Source organism: Cetorhinus maximus, chromosome 31, assembly GCF_964194155.1.
Source record: "Cetorhinus maximus chromosome 31, sCetMax3.hap1.1, whole genome shotgun sequence".
NCBI classification, from domain to species: Eukaryota; Metazoa; Chordata; class Chondrichthyes; order Lamniformes; family Cetorhinidae; genus Cetorhinus; species Cetorhinus maximus.
The window spans coordinates 11144637-11162843 of record NC_135909.1 but is presented as its reverse complement, the minus strand read 5'-3'; the positions used below and the strand labels follow the sequence as shown (position 1 = coordinate 11162843).

Genomic DNA, 18207 nt, shown 5'->3' with positions numbered 1-18207 from the left:
CAAATTTGATATATTTTTCCAGGTCCAGGCAGAGCATGAAGAGTCACCGAAGTGAGTCCACCAGAGTTTCTTGGACATTTATGAACATTAATGTACCCATTCAATGCATTTACGTGCTGATTGCCATTACCTCAGTCCTAGAATCTTTCTTAAGTTTAAACACAGCCTGAGAGTCCCACAGTTTGATTTTGATTTGGCCGGATCAGGGTGCGTTGTCCAAGAGGTTTTTCAAACTTGTTTGCGTTCGAGATGGTGACATTTATTGAATTCAGGAGCATGTTTAAGAGCCCGAGAAATCATTGCAGACAGTATATCACTGCAATACACGTGAAGAAAATGAACGCAAATGTTAAAGAAGGTTTGTCCATGTAACGGGAATCTGGATTGATCCTGATGCTGAAATCAGTCGGTTTCAATCGTGCCTGAATGAACATAGAAACCGGCAGAACTGGAGTCCCGCAGTTTAGTTTGATTTTATCCACACTTTAACTGGATTGTGGTATTTACACTGAGACGAGTTTGAGCCTTTTCTTGTGTTTGAGCAATCCGGTTCCGAGGGAATTAACAATCAGGGATTTGAGCAGGAATGAAATAAATTACTCAGCAGAATGTGACTCAGGGGCACAGTAGGACAGTAAATGTTGGAGTTGGAGTATCTTTGGACAGAAGGTGTCGGAGTGTCAGTTTCTCGTGACAGAATTGATACCCAAGTTCCGCCGGTAAATCAGCAGGAACTCGACCCAACTCATCCACACAGTCAAGCTGGTGAAACAAAATGACTGGCGGCCTGGCTCTTCCGCAGATCACTCGGCTCTCGGCCTCCTGCAATGTTCCTATGAAGCTCAGGTACGCTCGAAGAACAGCGCCTCATCTTTCAATTAGACACTTTCCAGCTTTCCAGTGAGATCATTGAGATCAACAATATCGCTCTGGAAAAGTGTCCCCAACCCACCCACCCATTCTCCCTCCCTCCCGCGCCCCATTTTGACTTCGCTTTTCCTTTTTACAGAGGTTATTTCGAGATTCCTTTTCCACGTGTTTTTATTTTCGGATGACAGTTGTTCATCAATCTGCCATTCACTCCTCCTCCAGAAACATCCTTTGTTTCTTTACTTGTTCCATTGATCTTACAGAGAGTTTTCAGGGGCACGACGGGCCTCATTTTGTGCTGTTGAAAATCTAAGAGCTTATGTTTCCCTCTCTCTGGCCATGCAGCATAAACTATTATCTCATTTTTTAAAACTAATTTCCAACATATCACAGGCTGTCGCTTTTGATTTATTTTCTTGCCTTACATTGACTTACAGCTTATTACAAAACTAACTTTTCCCAGTTCTGGTGAAAGGTCATTGATGTGAGACATGGACCCAGTTTCACATTCCTTGTCAATACCTGAGCTGTGGTGTAACTGTTACATTTTCTGACTTGACAATTGTGATGTGAAAGGTTTGTTAAAAGGATTTGGGAGACAATGAAAGTTAACTTTGGTTGATGCAGCGTCCCTGGCTGCCTCGTTGTTCCAGTCTTTAGTGGCATTATTCTCATTTAGGGGTGTTCTTTAAATTAGTTTGCTCGAGTTGTCAGGTTCAATTCCCGGACGAGCCCTCCTGAGATGCTGAAGATATCGGTGCACTTTTCAACCTCAGCGACTCTTCTTCACTCACTCTAAGTTGGACTTTCCATCCCTGCCTGGATCCCTGAGTTAGGCGCAAGTTCAATGTTGATCGTTTTATAAAAACAGTAAAATTCACTCTAATTATAAAACAGGAGTTTTAAAAGTACTACAGCTGAAAATATAGCAATAAAAGCGGGAGAATCCGATCATGTCAGTGATTATTTGTGAAGTGTGATCCTGACGCGAGTGCCCGAGTCTAGAATGACGGGGATCCATGGAGAAGAGAGTGTCTGAGCCCAGAGTTCCGGGTCTCTGTGGAGGGACAGGAGAAGGCCATTCAGTCCCTCCTTCCTGTTCCACCACTCAGTTGGACAATGGCTGATCTGTGTCTTAGCTCCATCCAGCTGCCTTGATTCCATATCCTATTATACTGTTGCCTCGCAAAAATCTATCACTCACGGATTTGGAATTATTCATTGAGGCAGCATTTACTGCTTATTAGGGAAGACAGTTTCACACCTCTATCTTTGCGTGAAACAATATTTTTAAAGTCTCTCCTGAATGGCCCGGCTTTGTTGACATTCTGAAATAAAAACAAAGAAGCTGTTGAAAATAACTCGGCAGCTCCGGCAGCATCTGCGGCGAGTGAAACAGAGCCTCCCGGAACTGGCGAAGAAGTCACATTGGAATCGAAACGTTCGCCCTGTTCCAGGTCTGGCAGCATCAGAGGAGAGAGGGACAGAGTTAATGTTTGATTCTTCACGAGAGATACTGTCAGACCTGATTCCAGAGAGCGGGGCCGGGAAATTATTCTGAATAAAAACAAAAAACTACTGCGGATGCTGGAAATCCAAAACAAAAACAGAATTACCTGGAAAAACTCAGCAGGTCTGGCAGCATCAGCAGAGAAGAAAAGAGTCGACGTTTCGAGTGCTCATGACCCTTCCGCAGAACTGAGTAAAGTTAGAAGAGGGATGAAATATAAGTTGGTTAAAGGTGGGGTGGGGGGGAAAGAAGTTGGGCGGGGAGTGGTAGTAGGGACAAGCAAGCAGTGATTGGAGCAGATAATCAAAAGATGTCACAGACAAAGGATTAAAGACGTGTTAAAGGTGGTGCTATTATCTAAGAATGTGCTAATTAAGAATGGATGGCAGGACACTCAAGGTACAGCTCTAGTGGGGATGGGGTGGAAAGACTGACAGGGCATTACAGGTATATATTTAAAAATAATGGACATAGGTGGGAAAAGAATAATCTGTATAAATTATTGGAAAAAACAAAAGGGAGCGGGAAGAAACGGAAAGGGGGTGGGGATGGGGGAGGGAGTTCAAGATCTAAAGTTGTTGAATTCAATATTCAGCCCAGAAGGCTGTAAAGTGCCTAGTCGGAAGATGAGGTGCTGTTCCTCCAGTTTGCGTTGGGCTTCACTGGAACAATGCAGCAAGCCAAGGACAGACATGTGGGCAAGAGAGCAGGGTGGAGTGTTAAAATGGCAAGCGACAGGGAGGTTTGGGTCTTTCTTGCGGACAGACCGCAGGTGTTCTGGAAAGCTGTCGCCCAGTTTACGTTTGGTCTCTCCAATGTAGAGGAGACCGCAATAGGAGCAACGAATGCAGTAGACTAAGTTAGGGGAAATGCAAGTGAAATGCTGCTTCACTTGAAAGGAGTGTTTGGGCCCTTGGACGGTGAGGAGAGAGGAAGTGAAGGGGCAGGTGTTGCAACTTCTGCGTGGGCATGGGGAGGAGCCATAGGTGGGGGTTGAGGAGTAGGGGGTGATGGAGGAGTGGCCCAGGGTGTCCCAGAGGGAAGGATCCCTATGAAATGCCGCCAGGGAGGGTGAAGGGAAGATGTGTTTGGTGGTGGCATCATGCTGGAGTTGGTGGAAATGGCGGAGAATGATCCTTTGAATGCGGAGGCTGGTGGGGTGATAAGTGAGGACAAGGGGGACCCTATCATGTTTCTGGGAGGGAGGAGAAGGCGTGAGGCCAGATGAGCGGGAGATGGGCTGGACACGGTTGAGGGCCCTGTCAACGACCGTGGGTGGAAAACCTCGGTTAAGGAAGAAGGAGGACATGTCAGAGGAACTGTTTTTGAAGGTAGCATCATCAGAACAGAGGCGACGGAGGCGAAGGAACTGAGAGAATGGGATGGAGTCCTTACAGGAAGCGGGGTGTGGGGAGCTGTAGTCGAGATAGCTGTGGGAGTCGGTAGGCTTGTAATGGATATTGGTGGACAGTCTATCAACAGAAATTGAGACAGAGAGGTCAAGGAAGGGAAGGGAAGTGTCAGAGATGGACCACGTGAAAATGATGGAGGGGTGGAGATTGGAAGCAAAATTAATAAATTTTTCTAGGTCCCGATGAGAGCATGAAGCAGCACCAAAGTAATCATCGATGTACCGGAGAAAGAGTTGTGGGAGGGGGCCAGAGTAGGACTGGAACAAGGAATGTTCCACATACCCCATAAAGAGACAGGCATAGCTGGGGCCCATGCGGGTACCCATAGCCACACCTTTTATTTGGAGGAAGTTAGAGGAGTTAAAGGAGAAATTGTTCAGTGTGAGAACAAGTTCAGCCACACGGAGGAGAGTAGTGATGGATGGGGATTGTTCGGGCCTCTGTTCAAGGAAGAAGCTAAGGGCCCTCAGACCATCCTGGTGGGGGATGGAGGTTTAGAGGGATTGGACGTCCATGGTGAAGAGGAAGCGGTTGGGGCCAGGGAACTGGAAATTGTTGATGTGACGTAAGGTGTCAGAGGAATCACGGACGTAGGTGGGAAGTGACTGGACAAGGGGAGAGAGAAGGGAGTCAAGATAACGAGAAATGAGTTCCGTGGGGCAGGAACAGGTTGACACGATCGGTCTGTCGGGACAATCCTGTTTGTGGATTTTGGGTAGGAGGTAGAAGCGGGACGTCTGAGGTTGAGCGACTATCAGGTTGGAAGCTGTGGGAGGAAGATCTCCAGAGGAGATGAGGTCAGTGACAGTCCTGGAAACAATGGCTTGATGTTCAGTGGTCGGGTCACGGTCCAGGGAGAGGTAGGAGGAAGTGTCTGCGAGTTGACGTTCAGCCTCTGCGATGTAGAGGTCAGTGCACCAGACAACAACAGCACCACCCTTGTCAGTGGGTTTGTTGACAATGTTGGGGTTGGACCTGAGAGAATGGAGTGCAGTATGTTCAGAGAGACAGGTTAGAATTGGTGAGAGGAGCAGAGAAATTGAGACGACTAATGTCACGCCGACAGTTCTCAATGAAAAGATCAAGAGAAGGTAAGGATCCAGAGGGAGGGCTCCAGGCGGAGGGAGAATATTGGAGGTGGGTAAAAGGATCCGTTGAACGGGGAGAGGACTCCTGCCCAAAGAAGTGAGCATGGAGACGAAGGCGGCGGAAGAAGAGTTCAGCATCGTGCCGAGCCCAAAATTCATTGAGATGAGGACGTAAGGGTATGAAATAAGTCCTTTGCTGAGCACTGAACGTTCAGCGTCGGAGAGGGGAAGGTCAGGGGGTATAGTGAATACACGGCCGGGGCTGGGATTGGAAGATGGGGTGGGGACGGAGGGACAGGCAGGGGTGGAGGGTCCTAGATGGGTGTTGGTTTCGATGAACATGGTGAGAGTTATTGCCAAACAGTTTATCAATCAGACACAAAATGCCAAAGATATAGTGTGTTTCGCGGTATTATAAATGCTGACTGTAATTTAAATAAGTGTGCGATGGTGGTATAGTGGTGAGCATAGCTGCCTTCCAAGCAGTTGACCCGGGTTCGATTCCCGGCCATCGCAGCAACGGCCTATTTTTTAGCCTTTCCCGTGGTCAGACCACAATTCCGGACGCGTGTAGTTAATCTCTGTGGTTTCCAAAATGAGATAAAGAACAACAGAAAGTGTGGGGAGATTTCCAACAAGGAAATAAAGGACTAATGAAATAAAATACATCAAACGTTTTCATCACTCACGTTTTTCGAACGTAAAATTCGGGCCTTGGGTGGAAAGACGCCTCACCCCCTCCCTCTCGCATATTTCCGATATGTGGACGATACGTTTGCTATATTTAAATCCGCAGCTGCATGTAACAATTTCCTTACATGTCTTTATGGGCTCCATCCTGAGCTCAAATTCACCTATGAAATGGAGCAGTCAAAATAACTCCCCTCATTTGACACCCTAGTTGAGAAATCTTCCAGAGGATTCTCTACCAGATTACCGCAAGTCGACCTTCACTGGTCAATATACGCGTTGGGATTCTTACAGTTCCACGCTCAGTAAGATTGGTCTTATCGGCAACTTTGTGAATAGAACCCGAACCATTTGCTCACCATGCAAGCTTGATGCTGAAACCGGGCTCATCAAAGGCATCCTGCAGGGTAATGGCTACCCTGATCAGATCATTTCGCGCTGTGTATCACACAAGCTCATGACCGGGCCTAAGACCGTCACATTCCACCCTGAAGTATATTCTCTATCAGTATAAATTGTTGTCTTCCCCTTATATTGGTTATCTTGCGAGTGTCCTGTTGCGTGCAGAAGGAAAAGCTTTGACATGTCTCTTTTTTTCACCCATTCTCAAATACATTGGCGCTAATGTTCAATTTGTAAACCTGTTTCAGCTCTGCCAGTTTGGCTCAGCCAATCTCTGGCCCATTTTCTCATTGATCTTTGAAAGCTGGTGAAATAGGCTGCTCTCTGATTGGTTACAAAAGCCACCCAATGAGATTCCGAACACATTGACCATTCAGAAGTGGCCGACTGCATTTCCCAAAAGATAGGGGAAGGGTGAGTACGGGAGGAATTTTTCATTCGTGGTGTCAGTGTGTGTAAGATTGTAGAAAGACCGGCGGTAGAGCCCAGGACAAAGCCAAAGCCAAGTCTCGCTCCTCCCCGGCTGGACTGCAGCTCCCCGCGGGCCGTGTTCACAGGCTCCTGAGAAAGAGCAGCTATGCTGAGCGTGTGGCTGTTGGAGCGCTCCGCTCTTCCGATTGTAACATTCCCGGCCGCTTTCAGGGTACAGGATCAGAAATCAGCCGTTTCTCTCTGTCCCGATGAAGCCTGTGTGAAGGAGTCGGTTTAGTAACCGTTTATTGCGTTTCCAGTGAGCTGAGATTGGCTCTGTTTTAAATCGCTGCTTTGTTATCGCCGGTTACAGATAAGAGATTGACACATTTAATCTGTTCCTAAAATAGCGCCCGGATTCTGTGACGCAAAATACAATATTACAGCTCCTAAAGTGTGAGATTAAAATTGTTGCCTGGAAATTAAGCCGTTCGGCTATTATCTTTCTCCCCCTCAAATTGGCGGGCTTTTCGAGTTTATAAACCAATAAAATGTAAGCCAATCGGCACTTCCAATTCCTTCCACCTGGCTCTCCGATTGGTTGAAGATTTGGATTGAGAATGGACTGACCAATCAGAGCTTGGGCCTGGCTTAAAATTCTCAAAACATTCACAATGATTATTTATAGAGGTTAAACTGATGGAATCTGTATCTTCCACCCCACCTGTACTTGAGTCCTAAAATATACTTTTTTCCAACAGGCAAATAATTGAAGGAACCAGAATAAATGTGGTGTTTCCTCCAGCCAAGCTAGAATGAAGATTCCCGCCAGCTCCTCCCACACAGTCCGTACATTATCACTGACAGAGCGCAGGGACACAGACAGGTCATCAATTTCACAGTCTCAGACAGCAGAAATAGTTCCAGAGTCACACTTTCCATCCATCAATCAAACAGTGCAGGAGAGATAGACATTGTTCCAATGTTACTTCGGCTCAGTACCACAGACGGGTAGTCCACATTCTCACCCAAAATCCAATTTTTAGCAGGTCAATCCCACAATATTACAGCCTCAGCTACAAACTAAATGTCAAATAAAACTGATGCATGTTTCCAGTTTCAAGTTTACAGGCTTAACCTTAATAGTGTACATTGAGATTCATGTTATGCAGCAGTCCAATATTTGCACACATCATTAGTTTATAAATTGCAGTATTAATTCCCACATTGTGTCCTGACACATACATTAGATGCAAATCCAAATCTCAAGTGCATTTTAGCTTGAGATATTCTGAAAGTGAGTGTAACCTAAGATACAAACTCAGACTCTAGTTAAAACTCACCCTGATTACGAAACTAAGATACAATATTAATTTGATGAGTATGGATTGAGCTATAAACCACATGCTAATTCTCAATCCTCACACAGTGTCAAATTAAAGATACTTTACCAATTCAGGACTGAGCTCCATTTTGCATTTGTGTGGAAATTCTGACTCAGAATCAGACTGAATGCCACATATCAAATCGTTTCATACAAGCTTGAGTTGCACTTGCAGACCAATCCAGGATCAGATTGAAGGATACATTATCTTTCACAATTGTGTTCACAGTGACAGAGATTTAATACTCAGCCAAAGCTGACACACATTGTTTGCTTTAAACCTACCATATCAGTGGCCTGTTGTTAGGCTGGAAATGTATGTGGAATTAATCCAAACTTATAATTAGTCCCAGAGACTGAAAGTTATATAATCAATCCTACACTCACACAGAAGCAGAGAATAATTCTCAAGCACATTTTCAGTGCCAGAGGCTGAAAGATACAGGCTGTTCACTGCACTCACTCAGAATAGCTGAATCTGAGTGATACTAAAAAAAATGACACACCAATTGTACCACTGAGAGATTTAGAAAGAGTCCAAGCATCACATAGAGTAACAGATGCTGACGGATACAAATGGAAGACCACACACTAACACACACACAATAAATTCCAATTTCACATACAATACCGATGATTGGAAAGCACCAATTGAATCTCACAATTTTTTATAATACGAAAGTTTGACAGATGTCAAATTAATCCCACTGACAGATACAGAATGAATCTCATGCTCACAAACACAACCAAGTGATGAAATAAACGTATGATTCCCACACTTACTTTACAATATCACAGATACAGAGTGCCTTTGACAGATCTGTATTGAATCCGCCGCTCACACACGTTACGAGAGTCTGACATGTATGTAATGGATACAGAGTGGATACTACACTCAAAATCCTGACTTGGAAATATATCGCTGTTCCTTCACTGTCGCTGGGTCAAAATCCTGGAACTCCCTTCCGAATAGTACTGAGAATGTACCTGTACCACATGCACTGCAGTGGTTCAAGAAGGTAGCTCACCACAACCTACTCAAGGGCAATTAAGGATGGACAATAACTGCTGGCCTAGCCAGCGAAGACAACATCCCACGAATGATTAAAAAAACGGCACCAAAGACTTCAGATTCAGAATGATTTCCATGTTCACATACAGAAGTACTGACTGATAGAGTTAAACACACACACACACACACACACACCATTAAGAGATTCAGAATGAGTCCCAAACTCATTTGCATTACCAGAAAGTGACTGAGAACAAAACAGTTGCACATCTACAGTTCTACTGGCCGGCTCAAAAAGTGTCCAGACGCTCATACAATACCAGAAAATGCAATATGCAGTCTGAATATGACACAGGTATAATGTACCAGAGAATGAGAGACACAGAATGACTCCAACACTCACTTTCAGCACCAGAAGCTGACTGATAGAGCAAAATCCTTCCACACATACAGGTCCGCTGACAGTTTCACAATGTAACCCACCTCTCTCAGTATCAGAAAATACTGAGACAGATAGGAATGGAATATAACACAAATATACTGTCCAAGAGAGTGACTGTCAGAATAAATCCAAACACATTGGCAGTTCCACTGACAATGTCTCCACACTCACATACAGTAACCAAGACTGATAGCTTCAGAATGTCTCTCCGTTTCACACAGTACCAGAAAGTAACATAGATATTGAATCCCACGTTCACAAAATGGGCCAGAAAAGGGCAGTGAAGAATGTATCTCACTCTCAAATGCAGAACAACAATCTGACGGTTTCAGCACAACATTATAACTTCTGCTTGGTAAAACAAAGTATTATGAAATATCATCTCCACCGTTAGTAATTCCAGATACCCCCCTTCGCCGTCCAATAAAATGTGAATAATTCTTGTCTGTTCTGTCGCTCTCTGAGTGTGCTGACATCTACTGGCCAGAGCTGAGAAGCGCAACAGAGCGGAACTTTATTAAAATTCAATGGATATGGGATTCGCTGGCTCGGCCATCATATTTATACAACCGGGAACACGTTTGTACTGCAGGGAAGCATTTTGCACAACAACAAAGAACATTTCTCAACACCAGAGAGCACAATTCCACAGCAGGAAATATATTCTAAACAGGTGAAACACTTTAACACCATAACGGAACAGTAGACTTTAGCAACAAAGCAGCAGAGTGGCGCAGCGGAAGCGTGCTGGGCCCATAACCCAGAGGTCGATGGATCGAAACCATCCTCTGCTATTTACATTATAATTAATGCCAAAAAGGAGCATTTTCTGTTGCCCACAATCATGTCCGTTATTTACATCAGCTTCCTGCAAAAATTCAATCTTCAACAAATCTCTGATATGGTGTTTATTCACAGATGGAAAAAAGCTGGAAAGGCTGCAAACACATCCCAGCCAATGCTTTCCCCATTCCCTCAGCACATTCCTCCCAAAGAACTGGCACAGGCGCAATGTCCTGAGTGGCCACCTCCTCTTCACTATCACTGTTTGATTATCTGAATAGAAAAAAAAAACATCCTCTTAGATGGAAGCAACATCGTGCTTCGCTGCTGGGCCGGAATTTTTTGCCCATCCCGAGTTGCCCTTGAGAAGGTGGTGGTGGGCTGATTTCTTGAACCGCTGCGTTCCGTGTGGTGTAGGTACACCCACAATGCTGTTAGGAAGGAAGTTCCAGGATTTTGACCCAGCGACAGTGATGGAACGGCGATATATTTACAAGTCAGGATGATGAGTGACTCGGATGGGAACTTAGCCGCAGGTTTTCCGATCTATAGGACACCCTGCAGTAATTCGCCATCTTTATTTGCATAGCAGCGTCCTCCCTGTGACATGAACCACCGAGAAGGACAAAACTATCAGCATAGCGGAGACAGCATCGCACCAAATACACAGTTCATCATTATCTGGACAGAAATTGTCATTCCTTCTTAATCACTGGTTTAATTTATGGAATTCCATCCCCATTATTAATAATATTAACCATAATAATAAGTAACCATAAATATCATAAATGTTTCATTCCTTCGGGTTTGCATTAGATACAGCTTACACTAAATTATTATTTGAGTGCATCTGATTGTTTCCTATCTTGTTTTACCTGTTAATAGCTGATGGGAATTTAACGTGCTCAGTTTACCACTCATTCCGTCCTTATTGGCCTTACTTGAGCTGATAACTAGCATGTTTGTGACCTTTCTGCTCGAACTGAATGTCTGTCTCTCACATATTTTGGTCACTCATTGCCAGATACTCATTCACTTTCATATTGTTAAGTCATTCGAAATTCTAGTGAGTCTAGATCCAACCTGATCAACCCTTCCTCATTAGAAAAAACCCTCAGTCGAGGGAATATCCCAGTCCCCTTTCTCGGGAACTGTCTTCAATGCAAGTAATGTCCATCTTTCAGTAATCAGACCAAATCAGCACCCATTATTCTAGGTGTGGTCTCGCCAATGCGCTGTACAGTTGCAGCAAGGCTTCACCGCTTTTCTATTCCAGTCCCTTTGCAATTAAGACCAACATTCCGCATGCCCCCCTAAGTATTTGATGCACCTGCATGCTAACTTTTTTCAATTATTCTTATACAGCGGCACCCATATCCATCTGTACTGCAGCATTCTGCAATGTCATCTCAACATTTTTTGGAATTCTTGTACAAGGATCCCTCTGAACCACAGGATTCTGCAGTCTCTCTATCTAAGTAATATTCCTCTCTCCAATGCTTTTTGCAGAAGTGGGCAACCTCACATTTTACTACATTGTACTATATCTGCCATTTTATCCCCATTCACTTGAACATCTACATATCTATGCAGACTCTCTGTATCCACCAAACAACTTGCTTTGATTCCTATATTTGCATCGTCAACAAATTTTGCTACAATACGATGGATACCATCATTCAAATCATTAACATCGATCGTAAATAGTAGAGGCCCCAACACTGAACTCTGTATCTGTCCAATTGTTATAGTTTGCCAACCTCAAAATGACCCATTTATCCTGACTCTCTGTGTCCTGTTAGTTAGCCAGTTCTCAATCCATGGTAATATATGAACCATAACAACATGTACTCTTATCTTGTGTTGTGACATTTTATGTGGCATCTTATAGAATGTCTTTTGGAATACAACTGGCTCCCCTTTATCATCCCTGCAGCTTACATTCTGAAGGAACTATAAAACAATAATCTAACATGATTTCCCTGTCTATATCCCTTCTTAGACTCTTTGAATCACACTCACCATTTGCCTTCACACCTAGTTTTGTGTCATCCACAAACTTGGCGATAGCACATTAATTTCCCTCATCCAAGCCATTATATATATATCTATTATATGTAAAGGTCTTGCTGAATTTGGTCATGGACTGCTTCAGTCTCCAAGGAGTCGTGAACGCTGTTGAACCTTGTGCAATCATCAGGTTTCTAACCTTATTTTGGAAGGATGATCATTGATGAAGCAGCTGAAGATTGTTGGGCCGAGGACACTACCCTGAGGAACTCCTGCAATGATATCCTGGAGCTGAGGTGATTGACCTCCAGCAACCACAAACAACTTCCTCTGTGGTAGGTATGACTCCAAGCAACAGAGAGTTTTCCCAATGATTCCCATTGAATCCAGTTAATACACTCGCACTTACTGTTATACTTACCCTGATTGATATTTTTAAAAAATTCTCATCTCCTAGTTTCAATCAATGTCCAAATTTAGGAAGAGAAAAACAGAGAAATCGGCACAAACTAACCAGTTACCTCCTTTCCTGTGATATCAAGCATTGAATATTTTGAACATGGCCAGTTTGCTCCAGCCCCTTCCTCTCAGCTCTTTATCCCTGCCACTCTCACTCTTCTCTCCTTCTCTCTCCCTCACGTCTGCTCTCGGGCAGCTCTGCCTCTTTTCTTTCTGCATCCTCCAGTCTCACTCAGCTCCCGCTCTAGTGTCCTCCGGCATAGTCCCAAGTTTCTGACTGTTTAGGAAATTCTCGGATCTTCATTTAGTTCAAGGTGGATGACCTCACTCTTCCCAATGTTGACCACCATCGGCCACAGTTTATTCACTCACTAAATCTGTCAATGACCCTTTGAAACTTGTTGCTTGCACATATGCTGCTAACCATGTCACCTAACCTAGTGTTATCAGCAAACTTGAATATAGGCTGGAAGTTATTAAAATTTACAATAAAACAGAAAATGCTGTAAAAACTCAGCAGCCCTTGCAGCGTCTGTGCAGAGAGAAACAGAGTTAACGTTTGAGTATGACTCATCTTCAGATCTCGCCACAACATTACCCTTTTTGTCCCTTATTCAATTTTATATCCATGCTGTCGCTGCCCCTTTAATCCCAGCTGCTGGAATTTTACCAACAGGTTCATTATGTGGGACTTTTTCAAATCCCTTTGGAAGTCCAGACACACACCATCATCCTCGCTCCCCTGGTCAATGTTCTCTGATACGTCATCAAAGAGCTTTATTAAGAATTTCAGTGCTGATTTTCTGTTAACCAGTCTGTGCTGGTTATCATTAATCAACTCATGTTCTACCGAGTGACAATGAATTTTGTTCTGGATTATTATCTTTAAACGTTTCCCCACCAACAGCATGAGACTAACTGCTCTGTAGTTACTGGGTTTATCCCTCTCCAATTTAAACACGGGTGTAACATGAACAACCTGCAGTCGTCTGGCTTCACTCCCATATCCAAGGAGGATTGAAAGATTGTGGCTCGAGTCTCCGCTATTTCCACCCTTCATTCCCTCAGTAATCCAAGGTGTATCCGATGCGGATCGAGCAGCTTTTCTACTGTGAGCGGTGCCAGCCTTGTGATAGCTTCCACTTCATCTATTTTCATCCTATCCAATTTCCCCACCAATGACATTAGCAGCATCCGCTTGTTTTGTGATGACAGGTTTAGTGCAAAATTTACGAGGCAAATACCAGGGATGGGCCGGTTGTCTTATGAGGTGAGGTTGAACAGGTTAGGCTTGTATCGCCTGGAGTTCGGGAGAGTAAGAGGCACCTAGATTCAAACCTTTAAGAGCCTGAGGGTCTTGACAGGGTGGAGGTGGAGAACACGTTTCCTCTTGTAGCAAAATCTGGAACTCGGGGTCACTGTTTACAAATAAGGGGTCGCTCATTTCAGAGTTTCTTTTCTATCCGAAGGTCGAGCGTCTTTGGAGCTCTCTTCCTCAAAAGCTGGTGGAAGCAGAGTCTTTGAATATTTTAATGGCAGAGTTAGATAGATTCTTGATTAAGGGGGTTGTGGGGTGGGGTGGGGGAGGGGGCGGTGAAATGTTATTGGGGGTAGGCAGGAATGTGAGGCTGAGGTTACAATCAGATCAGGCAGGGACTTATTGAATGGCGGAGCAGGCTCGAGGGGCTGAGTGGCCTACTCCTGCTGCTAATTAGTTTGTTTGTATGTTCTCATTTAGTACGTCAGCCATGCCCTCTCCCCGCACAGGTTCTCCAAATCAGCACCCCTTTCAGTGTCTGCCCTTATGCTGGTAAAAACTCTTTTGTGTTTTCGATTGTTAGCTGCAAATCTTTTCTCATACGCTCTCTCTTCTGATCTAATTTCCTTTTTCCATCTCTCCTCTGCACTTTCTGTATTTTGCTTGGTTCTGTAATGTATTATGAATCTGATTATTATCATCAGTCTTATTTGGAGCTCCCACAGAGCACAGGATGTATAGGCAACAGCTCTCAGCTGTCCCAACATTTCACTGAAATGAGTTGTCTATTTAATTGAAGTTCTCGTTATTTAGAGAGTTCCACTCCTTCCCTCTTGTAATTTTGCTGCAGTATCTCGGTTAAATTTACACAACAGCTTCTTCACCCTCTGCACTTCATCCTCACTTGCAAAAAATTGAAATTTTTAAGTCTTCACTCTGAAATTTACTCTCTCTGTGTTTGAGCTCACAGGTCACTTGAGTTCTTGTTTGTAATTTAATTGTTCCACGTAATTTACCTGAAAGGAAGGTTTGATTTTGAATATCAATTCCTTTGCATTATAAGTCCAGTTTATTTGAATTTAATATATCAACAAACTCGAAGTTTGCTCCTAATTTCTATGTTTTCAAAGGAAAATCTAGAGGTGACTTATTTGTTCTGCAATAACGTGCCTGCTCAACTCAGGTCAATAAATCCTGTTCTAAACAGAATGCGTTATCCAGACAATACATCTACTTGATGAGCTGATGGTGCACGGAGCATTCAGCTTTTACTCACTGATCTTCACAAGAGCTGATTCAGTTTTGATGTTGACTTATTCGCTGGTGTCGATTTACTCAGACTCTTCACCTGATTTCTGTGCTGTCCAATGAAGCTTTCTCAGCAGAGTTCTCAATAATTACTTGACTTTTCTTCATAGGATTTCAATCTTGATGGTTTTTGAACTATTTTATCAAATGATTTAGGTTTGTAAATGTCCAAGTGTCTTTTATGATCAGGCAGCAAGTTTAACTGCTGTGTTTTCAAGCAGCCGACAGCTTTATTTGAGATGTCATTGAGACATGATTTTGGGTTTGAATCCAGTCACAAAACTGGCTGTGATGCCTTGTGGCTACAGCTGTCATGTGACCTGCCAGGGGATGACCACATAGTTACCCAAGTCATGTAGCTGTGGATTGGGCGATTTCTTAAACACTTTCACTGGGGCTGACTTGGTCACACTCGCCTTTAAAACACAGGAGTCTTTCTTCAAATCCCAGTCCAGAATTTTCTTGTAACAAGTAAGGCTGACACTCCAGTACTGAGGGAGGTGCTGCCCTTCAGAAGAGACATTAAAACAAAGCCTCGTCCATCCTCTCATTTTATTGTCCGTGATCGGATGGTGCTACAGCAGAAAACACACGAGCAGTGGAGTTATCCCCGTTCCGAGTACTGGCTGATATCTATTCATCAATCAACAGCCCGAAGTATGATCACGTTGATGTTTATGGGAGTTTCCTCTGTGCAAATTAGCTGCCCCTTTCTGACAGAAAGTGTATGTTCCTTTTCCCTTAACCAGTTTCGGTTTTGCTCAATTAGACATGAAATCTGACTTAAAACTCAACTCGGGTGGCACTCAAAATCACAACAAATGAATCATTAATAAAGGATAGAGGGTCTAATTGATCAGAGTGTGTGAGGGGCTAATGTTTTCTGTATGAAGAACTTATTTCATTAAGTCACTAACCTCAGTGTCCCAGCTCAATGTACCCCTGAGCAATAACTGGCAGCAGGTTTTTGAAGAGATGATTAAATTGGGCCCTGATGTTGATGAAGGTTCCCCTGCGCTATTGAAAGGAGCGCGGGGAATTCTCCCACTGTCTTGACCAACTTTTCTGACTCAATAACACCACCAGAAACTGCTGCACATAAAAAACTAACTGAGGAGTCAAAGTTTGAAGTGGAAAACCAAACCTCTTCCCGGCTTCACACAGGAACACATCGCCCTTCAAAAAACTTTCTTCATCAGATCCAATATCTGATCATTGAGATACAGGCACCTCATCCTGCCTGAACTCATTATGTGCAGGAATTGGATTTATTTTGTTTCATCAGCTCATAAAAGTATCCAGGACCCGGGAAACTTTCACGAATTCCTGTGTTTCAATAAGTAATTATCCTCTGAAATTTTTTTAAGAGACACAGAAAATGCTTGAATCATGGAGCAGGTTTGTCCATCACAGGATTAATACAAACTCACTTCCCGTCCAATCAGTGAGGGATGGAGACACTGAGAGAATATGTACAGAGAGGGAAACAACTGGATTCTAATTCCGCCCCCCTGAAAAAAACACGACGGAATTGGGTTAACAGACAGATGTTTCAGGATTTAAATTCCCAAATATTGATCAAAGGATTGGCAGCATGTAAAATCTAGGAAATGCAGGTTGGAGAGGATAATTTAATTATCTGCAGTATTTACTCGGGGTTGAGTTGTGTGAGGAATTCTAGTTCAGGACTGGAGACTGTCAATATTGAGAGAATAATGGCATCAACAAAGGCTGACACCTCGTTTCAGTTCCCTCCAGATTTCGTTTTTTCTTTATGAAGAGTGGGTGGAGGAATTAACTTCATGAGGCAATATGTACACACTGGATCATAATTTGAAAGCCTGCTCGGTTCAGGATTGTGAAGATCGGAATATACAAACAGAAGTAAAGTATTCTTCCCTCATGTCTGTTCTGCCATTTAATGAACTCATGACTGGCCTGTATTTTAGCTCCGTCTATCCCTCTTTGTTTTGTAATTCTTAAAGCTCTTACCAAACAAAAGGCATCAGTTTCACTTTGGAAGTTTTTGATTGACTCCCAGCTTTAACGCTTGATTGAGCGAGAGAATTCATTATTTCCACCACCCTTTGTGTGAAGAAGTGCTTCCTGAAATTACCCCTGAAAGGCTTTGTTTTAATTTGAAGGTTATGTCCCCTTCTTATGGTCTTCCCCCGCCCGATTTAATAGTTCCTCCCGATCTACCCTGTCAAATCATTTAATTATCATATATATTTCAGTTTGGTCGCCCCTTAATCTTCGATATTCAAGGCATTACGAGACTAGTCTTTGAAATCCGTCACCATTTGAGGCTGGTATCACTCTGGTGAAATTCTGCTGCTCCCACTCGGAGGCCAGTCTCTCCTTCCTGAAGTGTGTTGTCTGGAACTAAACACAGTGATCTAAATGGGATCTAAACAGAGTTTTATAAAGCTGTAGCATGAAGTCCAATCCTTTGTATTCTACTAGCATTGTTACAGTATTGTTACCTTCCTGTGCACTTGCTTTTAATGATGTCTGTACATAGCTTCCTGCTCCTCCACATTTTCCCACATCTCAGCACAAAAATAAACCACCCGCTCTATCCTTCATAGGATTAATTAGACAGCCCATCACTTTAAAGTTCATTTGCTAAAACTTGCTCACTCACTGAACTCATCAAGCAAATTTCAACTTAAATGTGTTCCCCAAGGATAATGTTATGTTTCTGCTCCATCGTCATTAACTTTTTCCGTTGCCTCCTTTCATGAATCCTGTCTGATAATCATTCCAGTATAATTTGGGTGAAGAACTGTAATTGTCAGTCTCAGTTTTGATGAAGTCTGAACAAATCCGTGATCTCCAGTGAGATATTGACAAGCAACGGATTTCAGTTCTATTTTATTCAAAATGTAACAAAACAGGAAGCAACAACTAATTAATAATATCCACAAACTAGCAACAAGGATTAGATTGGAACACACGCATGCAAAACATAATAGATTAGCAATCCACCACCTTAAACTCTCAGTCACCTGGTCACCAGTCTGAGTTTTAGAACACAGTCTCACACCCTTTTTCCATCCATGAGAAGTTGGTAAGAAGGTTCTGAATGAGCAGCCTGGTGCACAATGTTGGAAATGCAGCTTCTGTAAGTGAAAGGAATTTCTATCACATCAGGTCAGGGACTGT

The 18207-nt window shown here is 43.4% G+C and overlaps 1 long non-coding RNA gene and 2 other non-coding genes across 3 annotated transcripts in view; 2 read left to right on the top strand and 1 right to left on the bottom strand.

Moving 5' to 3' along the window:
• Positions 1–18207, bottom strand: part of LOC144670421 (uncharacterized) — a 918626-nt gene that overhangs the window by 857351 nt on the left and 43068 nt on the right. The gene's annotated exons all lie outside the window — the stretch shown is intronic.
• On the top strand, positions 5325–5396 carry trnag-ucc (transfer RNA glycine (anticodon UCC)). The gene has a single exon. It is a non-coding gene; the product is annotated as a tRNA-Gly (tRNA).
• Positions 9944–10015, top strand: trnam-cau (transfer RNA methionine (anticodon CAU)). The gene has a single exon. It is a non-coding gene; the product is annotated as a tRNA-Met (tRNA).